Consider the following 25,097-nt stretch of genomic DNA (forward strand, 5'->3'; position numbering starts at 1 on the left):
CCAGACCAGCAAAAAAAAAAAAAAAAATAGGTTTTTAAATTTATAATATTATAAACAAGAATGTCACTTATTTTCTCACTTTTTTGTTAAATTGCCTACTTTTTATAATTATGTCTTTATGAAGTACTCAAATTTAACAAAAAATAAAAATATATAAGAATAAAATAAAAATATTTAGGAAAAAATAAAAATATTTAGGAAAAAAATAAAAATATTTGAAAATAGTTAACCAACATATATAGAAAGAAGCAGATGGTACAAAAGATGGACTATGGATAACTTGAGATTTCTTAAAATTGCTTTGAGAACCAAAAAGAAATAAATTGGCCTAGAAATCATATGAAGGTTAGTAATATGCACAAAGGTGACCTTTTTGTAGTGGCAGTTCAGTCCCAGTAATATAAAGTTAAAAGTCTTCTTTAACTTAGGAAAACGTAGACTAACAGCCTTATAACAAATGAAAAATATTCTCAATATTTTGACTAGGCCAGATTTTATAGTCAGACCTACATTTAACTAATGTATAATGTTACAGGAATCTAAACATTTGTTGGAGGCCATTTTTTTCCTATGGATGATAGATGTAATAGAAATGATAGATACAAACAAGAAAGAACTCACATGGTGATTGTTTTTCAACCTAGGTAAAGTAATTGATTTTACTAATGCTTTGGTAGCTTACCTACAAAAGTCCATATAAAGTAAATGAAAAGTTTGAGCTGCTGCCCCACAGGGGGCAGGGCCAGAAGCTAGGAGTCAGAGCCCTGTGATTCCCAGAGAAGACCATGCCCCTGGATCTGAGAGAAGCCCAATAGAGACAGAGAGGCGTGCTCTCCCCCACTAGCCCCCGCGGGGGCTGGCGGTCGACTCTCCATGAATAAAGGCATGCATATCATCTTATATCGGTGTCCTGCATGTATCTGTGCACTGACCGATGCACCCATCTAATATATGTTGGTGCCGAGAGCCGAATTTGGACTTGTGGGGCCTATCTGGACCTGCCTAATGGACCAGAGCTTCTTGGACTGTCCATCCGCTCTGCCTGCAGCTGATTCTCCATGCTTGGACTTTACACAAAAGCACGGGCCTCTCCAGCTTCAGCCCCCCCTCTGCGCGCCCGCCCGCCCCGCCTGCGCTGGGGCCAAGGAGGTGCTGGCCCTGCTCAGGCTGGCGCATGGTGGTCTTGTGCAAAAGATGAAAGAAGATACGTGGCGATTTCATCACACGCTGCACTGCGCGCCCATGCCCTCTCTGCGCCCAGCATTGCTTAGACCCGCCTGCTGGTGCCGTCGCACACAGCCACGGCCATCCTGGCCCACAAAGTCCAGCCCGCAATCCAGCTGAGGAGGGCCTGCAGACCCCTGTCCAAGATTTGATGAATATGGCATTTAAGGTCTTTAATTCCAGAGAGGAACAGGTAGAAGTGGAGTGTACCCTCCATCTTCGTCAGATAGCAGACCTACAGTCCCAAGCCCTGGTAGCAGCCCTGAGGCTGGAGGAGAGGGGGCAGCCCTTTGCGTGGCAAGCGCCACCCAGGGGAGGACGACAGTAAAGACAACCACCTCCAGGAGCCTGTTTCAGGTGTGTAGTAAATGACCATTGGAAAGGCGAGTGCCCCTTAAAAAGCGGTGGACCTCAGGTATCTCAATACAGGGGGTCTACCCTTCTGGACAAGGACCCGCTGCTGGCACTATTTGGTCTGACCAAGGACTGAAAGCTCCTGGAATCCCTCATCCTCCTTCCTCCATCTTCCTTGCTGGCCCAGGGTAACTCTACAGGTACAGGGTAAGCCAATTTCCTCTTTGGTGGCCTGCTCAATCTTTCAGGCCTTAGTTTCCTTCCCAAATCTTGGTCCAGGGTGATGACAACAAGCCCTCCGGCCTCTGCCCACAGCTTAGGTCATATCTAAAAGGGCTCTGTTACAACAGCTCCAGGACAAATTCTCTTGCACGGTGTTGGGACCCACTAAACTTTGTTTCTCTCGACATAACTCTCTTTGATGTTTATATTTTAGCAGGTCCACTTGTTTACATACTACGGTGCTCTCCCTCTTCGGATGCCAAATTGCCATAAGTATTAAACCTCTAAAATTGGTAATTGATGCTCTTGATGCAGTAACAGGTATTTGTTTGACCAGACAAATCCATACCCACTCAATGCTGAAAATAGTGGTGTGGGGTCCTCTCCGGGAGTTGCTGCTATTAATGACTCTGGTCTAATGAAAAACTACTAAAGGGGCGGCACACGACTTCCTCAGGGAAGTGCTATTTGTATTAATAGATCTAATGACAATCTGCCTCGTATCTAAAAGGGCTCTGCCCAGCCTGGGTTCTACTCTCACGATTTTCTTTTTTCTTTAATAGCACCTTGCCTGTTAGTCTCCTCAAAGCAAACCACATCACTAAGCTCTCCAGGGTAACCTCCAACTCTCGCTGTGACCACACCCACCTGCCCCCTTCTGGCGGACTCAGACTCCAATTTCTCCCGACCTGGGGCCCCCTGACGATGCCCCTTCACAGCAGGAAGTAACTAGAGGGGGTAATCATCGCCTCTTTCCCCCTTAGTCAAAGAGGTCAGGATGAAAGGTTTGAGCCGCTGCCCCGCAGGGGGCGGGGTCGGAAGCTAGGAGGCGGAGCCCTGTGATTCCCAGAGGAGACCACACCCCTGGATCTGAGAGAAGCCCGATAGAGACAGAGAGGCGCGCTCTTCCCCACTAGCCCCCGCGAGCCCGCGGGGGCTGGTGGTCGACTCTCCACGAATGAAAGCATGCATATCATCTTATATCGGTGTCCTGCGTGTATCTGTGCACCGACAGATGCGCCCATCTTATAGTAAATAAAGAAAAAATTTTAAAACGGCCCATGAAGTTACTCCTCATTGTTTGCCTGCAGATTTATGGAAATTTAACAGGCCCTGGGCCTGGAGGCTCTCTGTCCTTGCTGGGGCTGTTGTGGCTTCTTAGAGTTTTGGGCTTCATTGTTGGTATGATATACCTGATACATGAGTTACTGATAAATTGTCACCAGCTTTGTGGTTTTCAAAACCACCATGATAGATATGACAAAGAAAAAGAAGGAGTTAAAAAAAAATAGAGGCCCAAAGTGAAAGATTTTGACACAGAGAACATACTGTTGTCTGTACTTTTTCAGGGAAAATAGTTCATCTCCTAGGATCATCAAAGCCCTTTCCCTCGGGCTAATTTTATTCAGATTTAAAGGAACATACAGAGATCTAGCATTCTAATTTAAGCCGCAGCTCCTGAAAACCTCTTCCCCACCTATCTGAAAAACATTTTAAAGGTCCAGTTCCTATGTTGCCTCTCCTATGACAAAATCCATGCTGGATCTAGAGTGCTTTATGTAATGCTGTCATACTGATTATCAGAAATACGTTTTATAATCCTGTCTTCTCAGTTGGAAGATGAGGTCTACAAGGGCAGCAAATAGCTCAGCCAGATCCATGTGCCGATGCTTAGAACAGACCAGTTCAATATTCAGAAATCGCTGACAAAGGGAAGAGATGAAAGAGAAAAGATAAAGGAAGAGAAGAAACAGAGAGAGAAGGAAAGGAAGAAAGGAAAGAAGGAGGAGAAAGAACTAATGAATACATGTGGTGTTTGGAGGAAGGCTTGGATGTGTTGGAAGTTGTTATAAGTCCTAGGAAAAAGATAGCATACTTCTCATTTAACCCCCTCCCCCCTTATTAGGCAAGCAGTAGATTCTGTCCTGAGCCTTGGATGGAGTGAAATCCAAGGAATAACCATTTATTGAGAGTCAAACCTAGAAAACAGTAATAAAAGGTTAATGTTTAACCAAATCTAGAGGGATCACCAATATAGAGCTATCAGTCCAAAAGGCCTATGCAAAAAGATTCTAAATTGAAGGACTAGGAAACAGGAATGCCAGATGAAAAGCCAGATGGATAGAGACAGAGACAGAAACAGAGACAGAGAGACAGAGAACCAAGTGATATCCTTAAGGCATGGAGAGAAATTACCAGGATTGATTCTTACCGTCAGGTTCTAAAATAAAGCTGCCCTGGTTCTGTTGCTTACCATATCCCTTACTTTGTTCATGATACTGCCTTTATTTGAAAGTTGAGAAAAATAATTATATCTACCTTATAGGGTTGTTTTGAGAATTAAATAAAATGTGACTGTATAACATTTAGAACAGTCCCCCCCCAAAAAAAAAATGTTAGCTATTGTTATTAGGGGGTTTTCAATTGATTTGAAAAAATAAACAAAATTTAAGAGAGAAGTTAGATGGGAGACATGGATTCTAAGTGGTTAATAGAGTTTATCACTTTGCTTATACCAGTTCTGGTTTATGTGTGTTGTCTTGGTATCTTATTTAGTTAGTATGTTCTTTAACTATCATAAAAACTTTAAAAAATAAGATGTCAAGATCAGAAATAGTATTTCCAAAGCATGAAATAAAATAAAAAAATTTCTAAGAAAAAAAAATAATAAATCATATGTGTCAGAATTTAAAATTTCTGAAATAAAAGATAAATGTCAGAAGACAAGCAACTGTATTGGTAATGAAGAAAATACCATAAGAGCACAATGATGATTTGCTTCTATATTAGCAGAAAGATAATTGCCCAACAAATCTGCCAGAGACACCAAAGAGAAAAGGTAGACAAATTGCAAAGGGCTGAAGGAGAGTATGTTCTTTAATACAATGAAAGACTAGACATGAAGAGCAAAATGATAACTACAAAACGTAGAGATATTCAGGAGTTTAACTTTAAGTAACCAAAATGGTAGTGATGTCAATGAGAGGTATGACATGTCTGAACAATGAGAAGCAGCTAAGGCCATGCTCTGAGGAGAATGTAGAGCATTCATGAACATAGCGAAAAAGGAAAGGCTGAAAATTTGTGAAAGATTTTTATCAATATAAGAAATCATTTTGAGACACTTGAAAAAGAAGATCAAATTAAACCCTAAGAAAGTAGAATAAATAGTAAAAAGTAAAAGCAGAATAAAAGGGGGAAAAATGTAGAATGAACTAATAAACTCAAATGTTTCTTTAAAAAGAATTCAGAAAATGATAAATTTATGTAAGTAACCACTTTTGTAAAAGGTAAAAATTGCTATTATCACGAACAAAAGAGGCAACTGTTAGAGATGTTTATTCCAGAGGGAAATTTACATCCAAATACCACTCAGAGTAATTTACTTTACCAATATAATAAAGTAAAAAGTTATCATTTAATAGATAGCAAAAAATCTTTTGATAAAATTCAACATCTCTGCAATAGTATCCTTAAGGAATAATAGCCAAAAGGAATTTCATTAATTTGATTTTTAACAAACTTCAAAAAGCAGCCGGGCATGGTGGCACACGCTTGTAATCCCAGCATTTGGGAGGCTGAGACAGGAGGACTGGGGTTTGCGGCGAGCCTCAGCTACTTAGTGAGGCCCCTTACTATTCAGTGAGACCCTGTTTCAAAATAAAGAATAAAATAATAGGGCTGGGGATGTAACTCAGAGGTAGAATGCCCTTGGGTTCCATCCCCAGTACTGAAAAAAAAAAAAAAAACTTTAAAAACCCTTATATTTTATGGTGAGATATTAAAATTTTTGCTCCTTGGATTTGAAATGAGATAAGATGATATTTCATTTTTTCAAATCAAGACAGAAAAATCAGAATTATGTTTGGCTTTACCCCGCATGTTGATCCTAAGATTCTGAACTGTGATTTCTGGGAATAGAAGAGGAGAAAAAGAAGATAATTGTATCTCATCAAATACTTTTCTTCTTATTTTTTTAACAAGATAAGTTATTTAAAAGACAGAAGAATGTCATCCAGAGGCTGGTATTACTATATAGATGCTGCCAGTGTGAAAGAAAGAAAGAAAAAGAACATGGCAGAAAGCCAAGGTGACTCAAAGTGACTGAAAGGGGCAGAGGAAGAAAGGCAGACCAGAGCCTGGAAAATGAAACACTTGAGGACCAACGAAGCAGGTTTTTTGAAATGTCCCTATGTTGTATTTCTTACTTCTATTTCATTTTTTTTTTATGCCGCAATAAATGTTTCCCAGTCCTAGTACAAATTAGATTATTGGCTTCTCGCTGACTCCGAAATAGGAATTGTCTCTTTGGGCTACAATAAAAGAAAATATCAAAATACTACCTCTAACTACCCTAATACAAAGAAAGTCAGTCATACCCCAAATTTAGTAGAAATATATGATCATAATAATAAATGAGAGCAGAAATGGAAGTCTGATATCCAATGATAGTTTATAGATTGATGTGTTTGATTCTGATGACTCATAATAATCATTAATGGAAATGCTTATTCCAAATAAATGACTTATATTTTATATAGGTAACATAATACTATTTGTTGTAGGTCATATAATACAAAACAACTATTTTTTTCCCACAAAAACCACACAGTTGGTGAAACTGTTGTGGAGTCAAAATAGCTAACATATTACTTTTTTTTTTTTTTTAAATCTGGACATGTTGGTATCTTCCAGACATAGCCAGAAATTCTGAGTACAGATCTAGGGTTCCTACGTATATCTAAAGGTCAGGAGTGTGGCCTACGAAATTCTGGATTCAATCACAAATGGGCCATTAAAAGTGAACTTTATAAAAATAAATAAATAAAACCACTGAATCTGTTGACTGAGTTTTGCCAGTGCAGGGAGAACTGAAGCCCAGCTCCCCACTATAACGGGGACTGTAAACGGCCTGTTATTAAATTGTTTTTCCCTTGGTAAGCAAACAAAGATACATTGAAGTCAGGCAGGTAACAGCATTAGCTCCTGATTCATTCTGCAGACTGCATGGAGCCAAATTGCCTGGTGCAAATCAATATGGAGCCGCGGGGTTGTTTTTAAACGTCTTGCCACAGGAATTGGCTCACAGCCACCATAGCAGGGTGGCATAAGGAAGACAGCAAATGCTTTTTCCTCTCTGCAGTCTATGTATTTGTATGTTGTGTTATGCTATTAGTGTTTTGAAAGAGCACTATACATTTAGAACCCCCGGGATCAGAATTCTTAGAATATGGTTTTATTCTTGAGGTCGATTCTGATAAGCGATCCTGTTTCCAAGTCTTTAATCTCTCCATATATGCATCATAAGCTTAAAAGCGGTAAGGATCAAGTTGTGATGTCAGCTTTTCAACATTGGGTTCATGGATTTAAAATGTTCTTGTATTCTATGAGCTTGGAATTCCCTATATCCCTGGCAATTTTGCAGTATGTGCAATGCCTCCCGTCAAGGGGAATCCAGTTTTGAGATGTCAAAATAGAAGAAAACCAAAGATGATTCGACTAAAATGACTATTAAAAGGAATTAATTCAACTGTGTAGCCTCTAAACCATTTTCATAGCACTCAACTTTGTTGAAATATTATTTTTATAGCCTCACAAGAACACGGTTTTGCTATTTTACAACAATTTGTCAATAAACACATCCAAATAGGTTGTTTTTAGTGATGGGAGAACATATTTTTCAAAAGGTCCACTATGAGTAACAATAGAAAGTAAGCTTTAAGTACGATGATTGAATTTAGAGATAATTTTATAAAACAGCAAGCCAGATTTGGGGGAATTTTATCCCCTATAAACAATTTGCCATAAATAATAAATTTCCTGTCTCATTCTGCTATGTAAAATGGAAATCCTTTGGATATGCAATCAAAATGTGCATTGATGGTTCTCATATTACACTTTTTATCCTTGTGTTATGACTCAGGCCTCTGTGAGGTTGCACAGGTGTATCTAGGAATCAAGTAACATGAAACTTTGTCTTCCCTGGTTACTTTTTCTCATTCCAGATGCATAAGTAGTTATTAATTTTGTTCTCTCTGGAGATCATTATATCTTCCAAATATTTGCAATAAATTTCTTAGTCATCCACAGAGGTCCCTTTGCTGTTCAGAAAAGGGGAGGGTGGAGAGTGGTTATATATGCAGGAAAGTGAGGAGGTGATTCTTTCCACTTAAGTTGTAAAATGTCCTTAAAACACCTTCAGATATTATGCATCTGACAACGTTGGAACCACAATAGTGCTCAGCAAATTTGCATTGAATAAAAATGTTGCTTAATTGAGTCGGTGCTTCTTATTTCATTTACTGATAAGCAAATTGCAATATTATCAAGTCCAGCCACGAACCCACAAGTAAGAAGGGCCGTGTCCTACAACATATCATTTCTCAAATTGGGTGCATTTGAACCTCTGGAGACAGTATGGTAGGCAATGTCTCTGATGCCAGAAGATGAATATGTGACAGGAAATCTTTGAGAGTGAGCGTTTTACTTATGAAGGGGGAAAGAGAAGCAATTGTAATTAAATGAAATGGTAAATTACAAAAAAAGATTGTATTATAATGTAATATAGGAATACACTATATTTGTATAAATTTGAAGGTAATTTTAAGATAAAAGAACATCAAATATTTAATAGAAGGGCCATGCTTCAACCGGATATGTCCAACTACAGCATCTCATACCATCCAGGGTAGACAATTTCTATTGCTTTGGGGCTATTTCTGTTGAGACATCTAAGAGGGAGGGCAAGCAAAGATAACACCAAGCTTCGGGCTATTTCCCTGGCTTCCAGGGTGAACTTGGTCAAGTCCTGCTCAAAATCTCCGTATTTCAACTGTTTAAAATAGTTTCATCAAACCAATATCACAAAGATTTTTTTTTTTCAAAAAGCTCCAATCTGATAATGTAGGTAGAACCTCTTTGTCAACTGGAAATAAGGAAAAAAAAATTAGATCTTTTTCATTAACTTACTCTTTTGTTTACATTTTTGGTATACTTACTATGTGACACAGTTCCAATAAGTCTGATTCCTTTCTTCCAGGAGAATATAGGCTAAAAGAAAAGAGACAGAAATGATTCCATTAGTTTGACCCAGTGCATTGAGGTTGACAGTAAATGTTAGTGTTAAGTTTAGAGAAGACATTTGAGGAAATAACTTAAGGAAAAGTCATGTAAGATAGCTGAAATTAAAAAAAAAAAAAAAAAAAAAAAAAAAAGGATTTCTGGGCAGAGAGAGTACCAGGAAAACCAGAGAAGGGATATCATGTTTGAGGAATAGCAGATTTTTGTTTGTTTGTTTGGTGTTTCTTTTGTGTGTGGAGGGTGGGGAGGTGGGAGGGATGTACTGGGGATTAAACTCAGGGGCATTCTGCCTCTTACGTATACCCCACAGTACTATTTTATTTTTTATTTGGAAACAGGGTCTCATTAAGTTGCCAAGGGCCTTGCTAAGTTGCTGCGGCTGTTCTTTAACCTGTGATCTTTCTGTCTCAACCTCCTAAGTAGTGGAGGTTTAGATTAAGAACCAGTAGTTTGAGAAGTCAGTATATTGCAATACTTCCAGGAACAAGGATGGGTTTGGGTTAGGGTTAGTGATGTTTAAGAGGGACTAGAGAGAGAAGAGCAAGCATGTGTAGGTCCCTGGATGGCAGGCAACCTGAGGATGGAGAATTGTCTGAGATACTAAGCATGAGAACACTTGGTTGGGAGTTTGTCACCTCCAAACAGAGAAAATTCAAAGGTGATAAAACATGTCATAAAGCAGAATGAAAAGTGTCATCCCAGTTTTATAAAACTACAGACTTGGGAGTATACACCACAATGTAGCAAGAGTGGTTATTGCAGGGTGACAGAATTATGGCTGGCCCTGTTTTATTTTATTTTCCCTGTCTTCTATATTTTCCAAATTTTCTTCATCGAATATATATTGCTTTGGGAATGGAGAAAAAATTAAAACCAGATGTGGTAGCCCCGAAATAGGGGAGTCAAACCAAACAGGTAATTAAAGACAATCATTCCCAGACCTGAAGAAATGGAGAGTGAAACCCAGCACCAGGGAAGCCTTGCACAGAGACTCCAAGGCAGGCAGACTGGTCACAATGACTACTTCCTCCCCATCCCCACCCTCCACCTCTCCACTCGTCCTCTTCGCTCACCCTGAAACACAGATGAACACACACACACACACACACACACACACACACACACACACACTTCTGAACTTCCTTTTTTAAAATGACAGGAAACCTCACATACCATTAGCATGGGCGACCGACCACACCCAGTGTATCTCTGAACAGTTCTGCTTGGCTGTGGATAGGTCTGCCTGTGTCCTTTGCTGTCATGTGGTGCGCTAGGATATAGGTACTGAGAAGGCTAATGTAAGCCAGAAAATATTTCCTGTCGAGTAATCCCAGTTTCCTTCTCCTGCTTCCATCTTCTAGTCCCACCTTCATGTCTAATATAACACTTCCTAGAGATAAGTTTATTCCCAGCCCCATCCTGGAAATGAAGTTTGGCAAAAGGACACAGATAATTCCTTAGCCACATTCCAGTAATGTTTCTCTGAGCAGTTTATCAATGTCACTGTCCAGGCAATTGCCAGTTTCTCTCCCAAAGACCATTTTCCTGAATTCCATAGGTTTCCTCCCTTATATTCCATAATCTCTGTTATTTACTACTTCAATTTCATTTCCACTGAGGTACAGTACATGAGATTGGCTAATTCAGAAACTTTTAAAAAAATTCAATTCAATTTTAATTCAATTCAAAGAAATTGTAACAGGTAAAGTGCATAGATCATTTGGTCTTTTCTATGAAGTCGTGTGTGTGTGTATGTGTGTGTGTGTGTGTGTGTGTGTGTGCGTGTGTGTGTGTGTGTGTGTGTGTGTGGTGCCAGGGATTGAACTCAGGAGAATTATATCTCTGAGCTACATTCACAGTTCTTTTTTACTTTTTGTTTTGAAATAAGCTCTCACCAAGTCCTTGAGGGCATTACTAAGTTGCTGAGGCTGGCTTAGAACCCAGATTCTCTTGTCTCAGTCTCCTAAGTACTGGGATTACAGGTGTGTGCCTGCATGCCAGGCTTGTTTGAACTATTTTTTATTTTCTCTTCCTCTTCTACCCATAGCTCTTTGAGTCCTCTTCCTTTTGGTAAGGCTTATTCTGCTACAACCACGGGCAAAGATTTCTCCTTTAGTCTCATGATGGTCTCTGAAAAGGCAAAATTTATTTCACTAAACTGGAGATCCCCAACTTCAGTTCCAGCTTTGACAGGGCATACCTAATACACAACTGGATGGGATCCTCTCAATTGGTACAGGAATATTCTCTAACCCAATTTTAGATTTGCTTTGCTGAACTATTCAACTTCAATTCTGCTATTTCTTGCATCATGCTAGCTGGGAAATATAGCCCACACAACTCAAAAAATGCTAGAGATTTTAAAGGACATTAAGCATTAGATGCTAGATTAGCTTAGAAGGTGTTAGCAAAACAGGAACAATCTTGCTGAACCAGACAGATTTGTGATCAAATTCCTCCAGTGTCACTTTTTAAAAGGCTGTGTGATCTTTAGAAAATTAATTTATTTGACAACTTCTTTAACTGAAAATAGAATTATAACCATTTAATGCAGTTGCTTGGAGTGTTAAGGATATACTGCGCATACAGTTCCCAATATGATGATTTGCCATAATTGGTGGTAGTTGACTTCCTTCTCTTCTGTCTTCCATTTGAGAAGACTACGTTTCATCTGCTGGAGATAGCATTAGAACGCCTGCAATCTCAGTTCAAAAGAGCATGCCTAGAGGTAGACTTCTTGTTGCATATTTAATCCCTGTACTTGGGAGGCTTAAAGAGGAGGATTGCAGGTTTGAAGCTAACCTCAGCAATTATGCCTCAGCAACTTACTGAGACCCTGTTTCCAAATAAAAAAAAGATTGGGAGTGTAGCTTAGAGGTAGAATGTTCTTGGGTAATTCCAAGCAAAACACACACACACACACACACACACACACACACACACACACAGCAAGCCTAAGAGGAGAAACAAAGTCCTGCCTAGGAACACAAATAAGAATTACTTGCAAAGGCCAACTTTAAGAGCCCATCCAAACATCCGGTTGGTCCTAAAAGCAACCTGATTTTATCCAATAAAGAAGAATTTTAAGGTCCTTTCCACTCTTTGACCAGCCAAGGTTTTTAGGACCATTCTCAGCCTAGAAATAAAGAGAGAGAGAGAGAGAGAGAGAGAGAGAGAGAGAGAGAGAGAGAGAGGAAGAGAGGAAGAGAGAGAAAGAAGAAGAAGGAGGAGGAGGAGGAGGAGGAAGAGGAGGAGGAGGAGGAGGAGGAGGAGGAGGAGGAGGAGGAGAGGGGGAGGGGAGAGGAGGGGAACTAGTTGAACTCTCAGAATAAGGGGGAAATTTTTCATCCTATTAATGTTCAGAGGGTTCTGGTCTCCTCTAGTCTTAGCTTCTAATACCAATTAGATCATTAATCAACAGAGATACAAATATCCCTAATAAAAGAATATTACTTTACTATGTAATTTAGACTTCATTAGGCTTTCAAAATCATCAAACTTTAACATTTCCTAATGGAGCTAAAAAAGCAGAGTCTGCTTTTGATCATATTTTTTAATGTAACCTCTCTCTTCTCTGAGCTATTTCTTTCTATAGCTCTTTTTATCCCCTGAAGTTAAGATAGCAAAATCTCTGCCAAAAGAAAAGGTGTTCAGAAATAGCCCCTCCAGATAAATGCATATGAATAAAAAATCAAAAATAGATATAAAAGTAAAAGATTATGATAATCTTGCCTTTGGGCCTGTTGTTTTTTTTGACTTGGTAGTTTAGAGGACTTCTTGGTGCTTTTAGGTCTTAGTTTTTGAACTTAGGCACACTGAGCCCTCCAGACTGAGGATGAGGAGTGTCATGTGCTTCAGTTTGTCACCTTGCCCCTGTTGGCATTACAATAAAAGAACCTATAAAGAAATGAAGGTCCATCCTGGCAACAGACCCACAAGCTGCACAGGAACAAGAATTGCAAAAGTGAAACCACTGAAGCAGATGTCACAGACAAGTTGTCTGTTTTCCTTTTGTTAAACATTAGCTTCTCTTAATAAATCTAAGTTTAAAAAATAAAAACAAAGGCAGATTGAAGACATGGCTAAACTCAATTTTTCTGACTATTTCCCAAGCTGGATTGAAAACTAGGAATTTTGGACAGGGAGTGTGGAAGCTTTTTAGAATCACGTGGGCTTCTCAGTGGTGGGCATTTAAGGTCAACAGGGAGTGCTCAAAAACATAGACTCAACTGCATATGGTGGTACACATCTGTTATCCCAGTACTTGGGAGGCTGAGACAGGTTCACGACCAGCTTCAGCAACTTAGTAAGACCCTGTTTCAAAACGGAAAAATAAAATATGGCTGGGAGTGTAGCTCAGAGGTAGAATGCCCCAAGGTTCAATCCTCAGTACCAAAGGGAAGAGGGTGGACTCAAACCCTCAAGTCAGTCTGGAGTCCACAGTGTTTTCACAAATCCTTCAGCTTACAAATAGATGGCCTGTATTCCCAGCGTTCTGCATGAGAAAGTTTAGTAGCCAGAATGACAGCCCCAGGAATTGGTGCCCCAGTTACAGAGACAGAGCAACAGCGGCAGGTAGCTTTACCTACAGACTTAGTATGTTATAATATAACTGCTAATGACCCTGTCCATTGTTGTATTATTAATGCCTAGAACAGCATTTGTCATGTTGTAATACTTGTTGAACAAATAAGTGGATGTACACAGTGCCTACGTTGCAATGCACTGGGCTTAATTAACTACTTTTTGAACATCACTGCATTGAATTTGAAAGCGTATAACCACTCTGTCCTTTGGATATCACACATCACGTTTTACAGATAAGAAGATGAGGCCCAGGGAGGTTATGCAGCTTGCCCAAGCAAGAAAGATTGCTGTCTGAGTCTAAAACTCTTATAACTATGTAAGATCATCTTTTCTTATCTTAAAATCAAGAAGTGTGTGTGTGTGTGTGTGTGTGTGTGTGTGTGTGTGTGTGTTGCCAGGGATAAAATCCAGGGGCATTCTACCTCTGAGCTACGTATCCAGGCCTTTTTATTTATTTTGACAGGTTCTCACTAGGGTGCTGGGAGTCTCACCAAGTTGCTCAGGCTCATCTTGAACCTGCAATCCTCCTGTCTCTGCCTCCCAAGTATTGAGATAACAGGTGTGTGCAGCCACTGCCAGCAAAATCAAGGACTATTAAGGGACTATACAATAATGGCCCTCATGATGGGCAACAAAGTCAAACTATCCTATGTTTATTCATGCATTTAGGCACCACATATCTATTAAGTGTTTACCAGTATATAACAAGAGCATTGCAAAGTTCTGGAATGTTATAGACAAAGAAAACACGCGTTCCTGTGCTCTAAGGGCAGACAAGATCTACATATAAATTGCTAATTGTACTAGATAGGACTGAACCACTTTGCAGAGATGCACAGAGCATTGTGGGCAAGTATTGAGAGGAGATCTATGTCCTACCTCCTTCAAAAAATGTTCCAAAAAATAACAGAAATTAAGACAGCATAAGGCTAAAAGTGGTCTGGTCAATTCCCAGGCAGAGGTGCAAGCGGGGTTATCATGTGAACATGTTGTTGTCCATGTGTTATCCTCATTGCTTCAGTCTCATTTGTCATCTCAGATTTCGTTGAACTGTCGTTTGTCCCTTCTCCAGGGTGAAAACTTAGTGATTTTCTTAGGTTAAGAATTCCGTGTGGAGCCGGGCGTGGTGGCGCACACTTGTAATCCCCACGCTTGGGAGGTGGAAACAGGAGGACTGCGCAGGTTTGAAGTCACCCTCGCTAGCTTAAGAGACCCCGTTTCTAAATAAAATATAAAATAGGTCTGGGAGTGTAGCCTGAAGGGTTCCATCCCCAGTAACACACACACACACACACACACACACACACACACACACACACACACACACATCTGTGTTGAAAATCCCCTGTTCTCAGATATTTCAGTTTTCAATTGTGAATACATTTTTCTCTCTTAATCCATCAAATTCACTTTCTTTGTTTCTTTGTTTTGTTTTGTTTTAGTACTGGGGATTGAACCCCAGAGCATTTACCTTCAATGAAGCTACACTTCCAGCCCTTTTTTTTTTTTTTTTTTTTTTTGAGACAGGGTCTCACTAAGCTGCTGAGGGGCTCACTGAGAGAGTTGTTGAGGCTGGCCTTGAAGCTATGATCCTTCTATCTCAACCTCTCAAGTACTGGGATTATAGGTGTACCAAGCCATTACAATCACTTTAAAATATACAGGCAAAAAATAGAAGCAGTTCTATAAAAGGCATTGAAATAACAACATATATAATATAAAAGAGGACCTTTTCTACTATTTTACTCCTGTTTATGTATCTACATTTATATGGGTGAATTTCTATTTGTACTAATTCCTAATTCTCACATAATATTTTTAATGCCATAGCAAATTTGTTAAATTATATCAAGGATAACTTTTATTTCCCTTTCTCTTTTTAATTATTGTCATCCAATTCCACCCCAGAGTTTTAATTTTTCCTGTCTTTGTAAGAGTCTATATGTTATAGGTTTTAGGTTCATGTCTAAGAAAATTAAAATAAGCTCATCAGAAGAAACTATCAAAAGCAAATACATATAAACAAACTTCAGATTCCAATTAAACACATTGCTAATTCCACCGTATTTTCTTCATATTTACAGGAAACAGCCAACATTTGTCTGTTTATACCAAAGAACCTGCCCTGCCTGTTGGACCCTACATTGTGCATTTCCTGCCATGGTGGTCATAAAATAAAGAGGTTTTATAGTAGTTCACATTTCTCAAAGATTGTAAAACCATTTTGAAGAAAAACTGAATTATTATTCCAACTGTCAAAAAATCATGGAAAACACTTATTTGTGTGCTTTGATTTTGTCTTGTAGCAAGAGTAGTTTGGTGGAAGTGCAGAAACATCCCTTGCTCAATTCTTCTTGGGGTTCATCTCTAATTGTAATTAGTTCACTGAAACATTTTGCTAACAGGGAAATGAAAATCCAGGCATAATGGCTCGCCTGTAATCCCAGTTCTAGGGAGGCTGAGGAAGGGGGATTGCAGGCTCACAGTCAGCCTCAGCTACTTAGTAAGACCCTCTGCAACTTAATGAGAGCCTGTTTCAAAATAAAAATAAAATAGGACTGAGGTGCAACTCAGAAGTAGAATGTCCCTGGTTTCCATTCCCAGTACCACCAAAAAGAAAAAAAGAGAAAAAGAAAACAGCTATGATAGTCAGGCAGAATGACATATGCCTGTAATCCCAGTACTTAGGAAGACCCTATTTTAAAACAAAAAAAATCAAAAGGGCTGGGGCTATAGCTCAGAGGCAGACTGCCCCTAGGTTCAATCTTCAATCTCCAATACCATCACCACCACCACCAAAAAAAAAAAAAAACCTATGATAAACATACTTTGTTATGGTTAATGCTTTAGTGTGTCGCATTGGTGCTATGGTGGTAAGCATAAATTACAATGATTTGTTATCCTGACTACCACCAAGTGGGACCCACCACCTCCCAACAGTGCCATAGGATGGTGACCAAGCCCGTAGCATTGAGGCCTTTGGATGACATTTAAGATCCAAGCAATAACACCTCCTCTGTAAGTTCCTAAAGTTGCTCTGCTAGGCTCCCTAACCTGTTGGCGCACTCTCCTGCTGTGCCCTCTTACATCCACTGTGGTCAAGGGAAGATCAGTGAAAGTAATAGGTCCTAATCCAGAAAAAACACTGTGTTAGGCTGCTCGTGTTGAGGTTTCCTGAACATCCTCCAAGGTCACCAATGGCCATCTGGGGTTCCTTCATTCCTTCTCCCGTAGGCCCAGAAAAGGGGAACTAGGTTAAAGGGAACATTTAGGGCTGATCTGAAAGACAAAATAGTAGGCTGGTGGGAGGTTGGAAGGAAAGAGGAACATAGCCTCCTCTCACCTCCCCAAGAGAACCACCAGTGAGGGAGGTTATGAGAGGTTATGGGCCAGTGGCATGTAAAGCAGTCTCAGTTCTCTATAAAGACAAGGTAGGAAACACCCTTGCCTCCCAGATCTTGTGGTGTCCTAAGTCACCAGGAACAACTCTGACACCAGCTAAGAGAATGATGCCTCCGGCCCATCCCATCATCAGTGCTACACCAACAGCTCCATCGCCGGGATGCTCAGTGCCTTTTGTCTCAAGGAACTACTCTGGGCCATGAATTTTCAGATGCCTTGTTGAGCTTACTGGCTTCTTTCTTCACTTTGATAATAATGGAAAGTCCAAGGAGAAGATATTTCCAGTTGTTCATGATATGAGATGTCTACAAAGAAGTTGGGATGCCACTGCCCACATCCAACCAAGCCTGTATATTTAAGAACTCCAAAGTCCAGTCCATGTTGAATGTCTGACCTTTTCCATTGCAGTTTCATGAATGTCTTATTATTCAACCTCTTAAAAGAAGAGCAGCTTAGGAGAAAGAATAGTAAGAGAGTCAAGTGCACCTCAAATGTTGATCCTAACTTAACTTCTCAGAGCCAAATGGCTCTGGCACATTACTTAATTCCTATCTCGGTGTGGGTGCATGCTTGGAAGCCCAGTACTCTGGAGGCTGAGACAAGAGGTTTAAAGCCAGTTCTTGGTGCAAGAATTTGTCTCAAAATAAAAAATAAAAAAGGGCTGAGAGTGTAGTAGCTCAGTGGTAAAATGCCCTGGGTTGAATTCCTAGTGAAACACACACACGCAAACACACACACCTCATTTCCCGAGTCTCAGTTTATTCACCTATAAAATTGATGGTGTTGTGCCTGCTTCACAGTGTTTTGTGATATTGTCATATCTCATATGACACTGCTCTGCAAAATACCAAGTACTTATATGAATATATTATTATCATGCCAAATTCCATTTACTAGGTCAAGGCAGAGGCACCTTGGAATGGGAAGTGTTAAAGGAGGTCAACCGTATAAAGAATAAAAACAGGGAAGGTTAACAAGATATAAGGGTAACAATGACCAGGCAAGTACTATGGAGATCCAAACTCAACAACCCCCCCCCCCTGTGGGCTGCATTCTGAAAACAACCTGTGTAAACAAGGATGGGAGGAGATGAGAAGAACAAGTGGAGCCAGGAGATGAGAGCCCAGCAGCCCAGGAGACGAAGATTCAAATTAAGGATTAAAATTGGGTACAACATTGGTCCCCCAAGACTCAATTCTGACCAATCATAAAAGAATAAATGGAAAACCTCAATACGATAAAAAAAAGCTCACCTCCCACAAACTTCAGCAGTTACTTTCTTTCAGGGACCTCCTCCCCGCTGTGTGGTAGGGCTGTTTTTGTCTTCTATCTTTTCTTGACTTAAACTTTCATAGTTCTATACCCTTCATTAATCCTCAAACCCACTGGACAAGAACCCAATAAGAGGAGACACCCAATGTCATTTTGGCACCCCAGATGAGACCATGAGGGAAGGGACCCTGTGAGCAAAGAATTTGTTTACATCATCATGTGAGCATGTACCTCCTATGGGGAACCCACCACTGGGGTTGCCAGTGGTGCAGCAAATTTGACAAATATTGAATTCAACTAATTTGTTTCACAAAAGTACTGTGGAGAATATATTGATTTTTCTGGAACCTATAACCTCTAGCTTTGTCTAAAATATGTCAAATAAAAAAATGCATTTTCTAACACTTACATTCCCTTGATGATACAGAGCTACATCTAAAAGATAAAGGTTGAAGTCGCAACATAAGTCTATCATGCTGACATTAAAATCCAACTCCGGATGAGCTGCTACTCTATTATCTTGTTTAATCTTCAAAAGAACAAGAAAATCTTCTCATATAAGTTATGTCTACAGATTAAACGTAAAACATAATGAAGAAAACCTTGCAGCCCAGCAGGAAACTTTCCAATTATCCAGTTCACCCCATTCACTGGTAGGTATTGATAGTTTTCTGAAAACCCGAAAAGATGGACACCCAGATACCTTTCCCTGTTGTTCTTTTCTTCAGTCTATGTAGGTGGTTTTTAAGCTTCAATATTCATACAATTATTGTACATAGCTTTTTTTATAAACAATTTCTAGACACCCAAACTTTATAGGGCTTCAAAGGCTTTGTATTCTTATCGAAGCAAGCTGAAGACTTTGGAAACTGCATAAGCTGCGAGTCACCAGCAGGACTACTGACCGCTTCCACTATTAACTCCTTAGCTTTTGCCATTCCGACAGCTAATACTAGAAACTACCACTTATTGGGAATGTTCGATATGCCTGTTATTATAAAAGGAATCTTTTATTTATTATATCTGACACTGACAAAGGTACAACCTTTGAAGAAGAGGAAGTAGAAACTCAGCTAATACAAGCAACATATTGGGGGCTACCTGGCTACAATACTGTGTAATAAAAACCGCAGACCAGGTGGATCCAACATGTGCAGTTCTTTTCACCTTGAGATAATGATGACTACCTGAGCCAAACCAAGAAAAAGTCTCTCTTGTGTTAAGCAGAACCAGATGGCATACATGGCCAAGTGTGTTTAGTGGTTAGAGGGATCAATGAGTCTGAAAACTCGAGAACCCAGAATGGTATTGACATGGATTAAGAAAGAGCTTAAAGCCCTTGTTGATGCTTCCTCACAGGCTTCTACTAAGAACTGGTCACGAAGTTACATGTCAGTATCAACAAACAAGAGCTTTAACAGGAACAATCATCACTGGATCAGTAAGAACTGCCTCCTTTTTTACAGAATATAACATCAAACAAGTAATCTGAGGATAACTATTGCATAGTTCAGATGTATACTGGACACAGTTGCTGCAATAACTAATGGGCCCGAAAGGGCATGAAAGTTACATAATATTTTTATATCATCTGTGCTCTATCCAATGTTTAGTCATGATAGTCATGAACATTGATTGAACATCTTTTATTCAAATAATCTTCATAATATACTTATGACATAGGTACCGTTTCGTCTACAGCATTTCACAGATACGACTACGTAACTTGTCCAAGATTATCCAGTTTACTATTGACAGGGGGGCGACCACAGTCCCTTGATCTTTGGGTCCTTATACTGAGTTTCTGCATATCCTGCCATAACAGGGCTGGGCTGCCAGAGGTTCAGCCTTTGGGGAATAATAATGGGTGAACTGCAAAAGACTGAAAAGTTTAGCTTAGGCAAGGTAGTGGCTATTCATGTTTGTGTATTTGTTAAAAGAAATTCTAAAGTGTATCTTCAAATGAGGAAACCACTGAAATTTGCCTTTTTAGTTGGGATGCCTTTTTTATTATATATATAGGGTATTGAATCCAGGGGCATTCTACCTTGAAGTTTCACTCCCTGCCCTATTTTATTTCTTATTTTGAAGCAGCATGTCCCTAAGTTGTTGAGGCTGGCTTTGAATTTGTGGTCCTCTTGTCTTAGCCTCCCAAGTTTTGGGATTAGAGAAGTGTACCACCATACCTGACTAGTTGAGATGTATTTTATTTTATTTTATTTTTATTTTTTATTTTTATTTTTTGGTGGTACTGTGGTTCCTGGAAACTCTTCTACATCTGGGCTACACTCCCAGACCTATTTTATAGTTTTTTATTTGGGAACAGGGTCTCTTAAGCCAACGAGGCTGGCTTCGAACCAGCGCAATCCTCCTGTCTCCACCTCCCAAGCGCGGGGATTACAAGTGTGCGCCACCGTGCCCGGCTGTTGAGATGTGTTTTAAACGTGGAAGACCAGAAAGTTTCTTGCTTCTCCCCCCCCCTCTGGATTGCTATTTAAAATCATTTTTGCTGTGTCTGAGTTTTCAGACAATGGAATTTCTTAATAACAGAATTTAGTTCTGTATTTTAGCGAATATGAAGCATGATTTTTATAAATGTCTAGATTTAATAACAAAATTGGGCCTAAAGAGAGAACTGTTTATATTATAGTAAATCACAAAATAAATGAATTTTCCAAATCACCATTCCATAGGAAATTTCCTTTTGATGTCAAGATTTGTCTTACAAACAAAAGTATTATTTTGATGCATTGGATTTTTTGAAAAGGTAGGGCCTGATACACTAGGAAATATAAGATCTCTTTACCAGATGAAAAATATAATAAAAAGTCTTGAGCAGCAGGAAAAGGAGTTGGGACTAAGTTCAAGGCCGTGGACATTCTTCATTTGATTCTAAATTTTTTTAGATGTAGCACTGACTTGGGCTAGACACTGTTCTAAGTACTTCATAAATACTAGCTAATTTAACCTTTACAACCATCCTGTGAGGTCGACAGTAATTTTCTCCCCCATTTTACAGATGAAGAAGCTGGGCAGACAGCCAGAGGGTGGACCAAACTGGGAGTCAGACCTAAGCCGTCTGTCCCAGAGCCCAGGCTTTCATTTCATTTTCTGTTCTTTTTATTAGTGGCAATGCATAATTATATTCTAAAGTGGTGGCATGAAAATTAAGCTATATCCAATTGATGTCTTGCCTAATAATTTTGGAATAAATGGTAATACAGTTTAAATCTTGTTGGAGAGTCTTTCAAGCAGAAAGTTGAAAAAAATTATTTACTCCTAGTAGAAAAAACCTTGATTCAACTAGTCTATTAAAAATCATCTCGCTGGGCGTGGTGGCGCAGGCTTGTGATCCCCGCGCTTGGGAGGCGGAGAAAGGAGGATCGCACAGGCCAGCCTCACTGGCTTAAGAGACCCTGTTTCCAAATAAAACATAAAAAATAGGTCTGGGAGTATAGCCCAGAGGTAGAAGGGTTACATCCCGATTACCACCAAAACAAGCAAACAAACAAACAAAAAAAATCATCTCTCTTTTTCTCTCCGCTTTCTGCTTTTTTTCTCCTTTAGTTCCCTTCCTCCCTTCCACTTCATTGATCTTTCAGACATATTTTATGGCAACTGAAAGGAAATGGAAGAAGTAACATGGTGGTAAATCCAGGGGCTACTGGCCTCCACACACCTATGACACCCAAATGTTCATATTTATGACCGACAGATTTGCTCTGATGGTCATACTCCTCGCTTGAGGTAGCTTTAGATTCACCTGCTTATCCAACAATACTTACTAAGCTCCTGCCATATACCAGGATCTTTCCAAAATGTTGAAGATGAAGCCATGGATTAAACATGCAAAACACCTGCACCTGTTAATTCCATGCACCTTCCTGGAATGTAGGACTCTACTGCAAGGAGACAGATGAATAAGTGAAATAAAATGTCGGTTGGTGGTAATAGCGGCGAAGTAAAAGAAACAAAAAGGAAGCAATGAGCGTCTGTATGGGGCACAAGGAGAGGAGGGGCCCGCGATCTCTAATGGATGGGATGGGAAGTCTTGTTGGAGTCAGATCACGAAGGTGGGGAGGAAACAGGCGGCGTGGATAACTAGGGAAAAGCGTGGCCAGCGGGCAGTAGCACACCTGGTGTGTTGGAGAAGAGCATGGGCCCCTGACATGACTGGAAAGGAGAGTGGAGACCCTGAAGGCATTGGTCAGAGCCTGGCTCTTACATTAGGTAGGGGTGGCAGGCATTACACGGCCTTGACTGGAGGAAGGACATCACTCTGAGGCTTTTACAGGATTCTTCTCACTGCTATTTGAAGAAAAAAATTTCCAAGTAGAGCAAGAACAGAAACAGAAGAGAGGTTATGGCAGATCACCTGCTCAAGAGAGGATGGTAGGGAAACACTCCAAGTGCTGTGTGCATGGTGCTTCTGACCCTCTGATCCTCATTGTGGTATATAATCAGAATGCACCAATAAAAGCATTTTTAAATACATAAATAGAGCCAGGCATGGTGGCGTATGCTTGTAATCCCCACGTTTGGGAGGCAGAGACAGGCGGATCGCTCAGGTTCGAAGCCAGCTGTGCTGGCTTAAGAGACCCTGTTTCCAAATAAAAATATATTTAAAAAATAGGTCTGGGAGTGTAGCCCAGAGGTAGAAGGGCTTCCAGGAACCCCAGTACCACCAAAAAATAAAAATAATAAAATTAAAAATAAATACATAAATAGAAAGGATGGTGATTTTGATGGTGGTGGTGAACAGCTGTGCAAGTCAGGTTCTTAATTTGTTTAAAACAGAATCAACAGGACACTCTGGAGGACTGAATACGGAATGCTAGAAAGACTGAATTCTAGGTTTTCACTTTGAGAAAATAGATGAAATTAAAAGAAACTATCTATTTTGAAAAAAATGGGGGAATGTGGGAGAAGCAGTCTTTCAGAGGTTAAGGAACTCATTTTTGAGGTCATATAAAGCTGGAGATACCTTTAAGCATCCAAATGGTTGGACATGAATCTGACATTCAGGGGAGAGGTACAAAATAAGAGATCTAATTTGTGAATCATTAAGCACACATATCAGCTGGGCATGGTGGCGCATGCTTGTAATCCCAGCGCTTGGGAGGATGAGACAGGAGGATCGCACAGGTTCGAAGCCAGCCTCAGCTACTCAGTGAGGCTCTCAGCAACTTAATGAGACCCTGTTTCCTAATAAAGTATAAAATAGGTCTGGGACTATAGCCCTGAGGTAGAAAAGCCCCTCGGTTTTACCTCTAGTAACACACACACACACACACACACACACACACACATCATTTAAATTCACACAACAGGCTGAGATCAACCAGGGGGTGAATATAGATAGAAAATAGATGTGATTCAAATATTGACTCTTGAGAAACTCCAGAATGTATGGAAAAGAAAAGAAAGAAAATGAGAAGAAACCAGAAAAGTTGATGAAAAGGGTAAAAGGAAAAGGAAAAAAATGTTATTAAAATAAAAGACTTGATTTGTTAGGTATGGTGGCACATGTCTATAATCCCAGTACTTAGGAGGTATGCAGGTTCAACAAAAAGATCCTGTTTCAATTAATTTTAAAAAATCAAATAAAGTGAATACCCTTGAGTTCAATTCCTAGTACTACTACTACTACTACTACTACTAATAATAATAATAATAATAATAATAATAATGTTGGTGTTCTGAAAGGCAAATGAAAGAAGCCTTTGCAATGATTCAACTAAGAGTGGTCTTATTAGATATAATAACAGATAAACTCTCCTACCTCTCAAACCAACATAGTCTATCTAGTAGTATAAATTTCATCCTCTTGAATAAATACCCAGATAACTCAGAGGAATGTTTTGCACTGATAGATAGCAGAATATGGATTAGAAAGGTTGTAGAGTCGGGCGTGGTGGCACATGCTTGTAATCCCAGCATTTGGGAGGCTGAGACAGGGGGATTGCGGCTCAGGGACTCAGCTATTACTTAGTGAGGCCATTTGCAACTTAGTGAGACCTGTTTCAAAATAAAGAAACAAAAATAGGGCTGGGGGTGTAGCTGGGAGGTAGAATGCCCCTGGGTTCCATCCCCAGTATGGCAAACAAACAAACAAACAAACAAACAAACAAACAAACAAACAGGGTTGTAGAAAATTATTCAAAACTCCTTAAACTTCCTTTGGCTAAAACTATCCAGATTTTCCACAGAATCTATATCCAAAACAGCAATATTGAGTTTCACCAGAGATGGGGAAAACGTTCATTACTACAAGATGGGTGCAAAATTGCTACCTAAAATAACAACTTTCTGCTACTTTATAGAAATAATGAGGAAATACTAACAAAGAGGAATCCCTCTACTATTTGCACAATTCCATGTTTTTACTACATTTGCGATGACTCTTGTCATTCCTATAGTTTATATTATATTATAGTTACTTCTATAAAACCACAACCTAGAACAGGATTATCCACTCTGTAAGGATGAAGTAATCTAGCAGAGTATAGATATTTCAACTTTTCTTTTTATACATAAATGGGTATCATATTTTGCAGACACTGAAAAAAAGAGGAAGAGACAATTCTTCAAGAAATCTAGAAAGAAAAAAGGAAGGTCTGCCAAGCAAACAATGTTATGTTCTATTTAGGAAACAATTTGCACAATTTAGCATAGTGATGAAAATCTTTCAGTACTATAAACCAACCATGTTTAACTAAAATCTTTTTACCCTTATTATCTTTTCCTTATAGTTGAACACATGTACTTTTCTTTGACACGAGAAGTGCCCTGTTTTCCAACATGCCAGTTTAAGATATTGCAGAATCTCCTTTTTATGTTTCTCTTGGCAAGTAAAATTATTTGTAGCCCTTCATCTAAAAGAATCAATGTACTTTTAAAAATTGACATTTTGCCCACCATGTGCAAGGCGCTGTTCCAAAGACAGCCACAAGCAA

This window comes from Muscardinus avellanarius (genome assembly GCF_963383645.1).
Source record: "Muscardinus avellanarius genome assembly, chromosome: 7".
Lineage (NCBI taxonomy): Eukaryota > Metazoa > Chordata > Mammalia > Rodentia > Gliridae > Muscardinus > Muscardinus avellanarius.